Below are 2,492 nucleotides of genomic sequence, written 5' to 3'. Positions count from 1 at the left end.
AACGGAAGATGCAAGTAACGGTCTCCTTATGTCTCTACAAAGGAGGTTTCCCTCATTGCTGGCACTAAACCAGCTCTTACTTGACAGCCATGCTAAAGTTATGTCTGAGTCAGGAAGCATAAACTGACAAATTTTATTTGGAAACAATAATTGGGAAAAGAAGCAATAACTAAGCAGAGCTACGCATTTGGGATCCTTTCTGCCCTCCTACAAAATGCTTTTCACAGATTCTTGTTAGCAGAGGGATTAATGTAAAATGCAGACCCTGAAGAGTATGTGAGAGGAATCATGCTAAAAAAAAAGGCATAACCAGAAAAATATGTAATGAGCTCTGAACACTCAGCTGAATGCTCTGGAGTGGGGAAGTGAAGCAGTAGCATGACAGCTGTCCTAATAGCATGGGGATCTGGTCAGTCTGGTAGGAAAGATAACATTCACTTTTCTGGATCAAGACACCAACTTGGTCATGCACTTTTTTTCTACATCCAGTGCTAATTTCTGAACTCTTAATAATTACATTGGGAAAATGATTATATTTTTAAAGTAGCCTATTGTAAATTGCAGCGAGATGTCTAAATTCTGGTTACCATACCCTAGAACCACAAGATCGTTGCAGAAGGCAGTATTTCTTCCAAATTTTTGGAGCTTCTGGTGGTTCAAGCACATGCCTGATAGAATGAGATCATTGGTGACTAGACTGCAGCCATGAGATACGTTTATAAAAGCTCTGCCAAAAGGGCCAGCAAGGATTAAGAAAGATACTATAATTTCTTGGCCTTTTGGCTAAGATCAAGTGTAGTATCTGTTTTTATCAGTTTAATATTTAATTTTTGTTCAAGGTCAGGTTGCATGGGGCCTTGGACAGCCTGATCTAGTGGGACATGTTCCTGCCTGTCGCAGAGGGGTTGGAACTAGGTGATCTTTAAGGTCCCTTCCAACCCAAACTATTACTGACCTTTTGGCTTGATTTTCTGTGTTAGAGATGCCTGGCAGTCATTTCAGTGTACAAGCTATTTTTGATACTTGTGCTGTAAGGCGTAAATGTCGTCTAATGAGTACCAAACAGACATGGAAACGAGACCTTCCATGGAAGATCTTCAGACTGCCACACTTTTCACTCAGCATATATGCAGGCCATCTAAGCTCTGCATGTACCTGCTGCAGACTGAAGTCCTCCTGGATGTTCACTGTGCCTACCTCTCCTTTGGCTTTGGCGACACAATGTGGGGAGAGTTGATGGTGAAGTCAGGCGTGTAGAGCTGAGCAGTGTGACACTTCTTGTCTGAGACTTTGGGAAAAATGTATGGCCCAAATAAGCGGATGTGAAGATGGTGCCATCCTGAGTGTGCCACAGAGATCAAGCACTTCACTTTGCTGTAAAACAACACTGTGTAAGTTTTCTAACTGTGAGATGCAGAGAGGGGTAGCAGCTGCTTGCCCATGCTGGCTTCTAGTCTGGAAATAGGTGAGATACCATCACAACATCAGTCTGTTGGGATCAGGCAGGGAGAAGCAGAGGAGACTCCTCTCTCTTTCACAAGCCCAAGGCTCAGCCTAGGCTTGGGGAGAGGCTGCCTGGGAAAGGAATAACAGAAGAGAGAAGATGGGGCAGACAGGAGAGGAGATTAATTTGTTTAGGGGTGGGGGAGAAGCCCCAAGAGTATGAAATGGGGGAAGTCATGGGAAGGAAAGGAGGAAGTAGGAAAAGCCTAAGCATGGCTGGTCTTGGGGAAGTCAGTTAGACATAAAGAGGATTTTAGAGCACAAAAAAAGTTTTATTCCTAGTAGAGTCGAACAGGGACAGTTACATTCTTCTTTAATAGCTTTCAAGTTAAACAAGGTGTATCTAAAATATAATGAACACATTGTCTCGGTTGAGCAAAATGGCCTGATACTCCACCAAGAGTTTAATGTCTTTCTAGCACTTGAGTTTGTGACCTGCATACCTTCATGAGCAGTTCCTTAGTCTATTTAGCTCTCCTCCTCTGCGCAGTCCTGCAGAGCCTATGGCACGGGCATTTACATGACAGCTCGGCCACGAAGACACATTGGGTTTTTTCCAAGAGGCTATGCCTCGTGCAAAGATGTGCTGCATTTTCAGCTGCTGATGCTCTTTGGAAGCAATTGTCTATGGAATAGAATAAAGGTGAATATGCGCATACCCAACTGCTCACATTGTGGATATATGGTGTCCTACAAAATCCTTCCCAGGGACAGAGGACAGCACTTCAGACCATTTGAGATCATTAAAAGAAAAGGTTCATTAATCACCTGTACTGCTTGGATTATGAAGTAATTAACCAGGTAAAGTTACTTTAAACTGGTCAGATGAAATTGGCATCCTTCTCCCATTTTTTTCAGAGGTTCACAGAGCTCTTTGGTTGTAGCAAACTTCTGATTGAGGCAAAACACCCAGATGCTCCTGAAGATACAAGGAAATTTCTTGTGGTCAAAGTGTCAGGTCATTGCATTCTCTTTCACACTTCCCAATG

At 43.0% G+C, this 2,492-nt stretch overlaps 1 non-coding gene across 1 annotated transcript; it reads left to right on the top strand.

Annotated features, from left to right (window-relative positions):
- The first annotated feature begins 763 nt into the window (after nt 1-763).
- Nucleotides 764-948, top strand: LOC128851018 (U2 spliceosomal RNA). Its single transcript, XR_008448309.1, has one exon. It is a non-coding gene; the product is annotated as a U2 spliceosomal RNA (small nuclear RNA).
- Nucleotides 949-2,492: the final 1,544 nt, after the last annotated feature.

This window comes from Cuculus canorus, chromosome 1 (genome assembly GCF_017976375.1).
Source record: "Cuculus canorus isolate bCucCan1 chromosome 1, bCucCan1.pri, whole genome shotgun sequence".
In the NCBI taxonomy this organism is placed as follows: Eukaryota; Metazoa; Chordata; class Aves; order Cuculiformes; family Cuculidae; genus Cuculus; species Cuculus canorus.
This window is presented reverse-complemented; position numbering and strand designations above follow the sequence as displayed.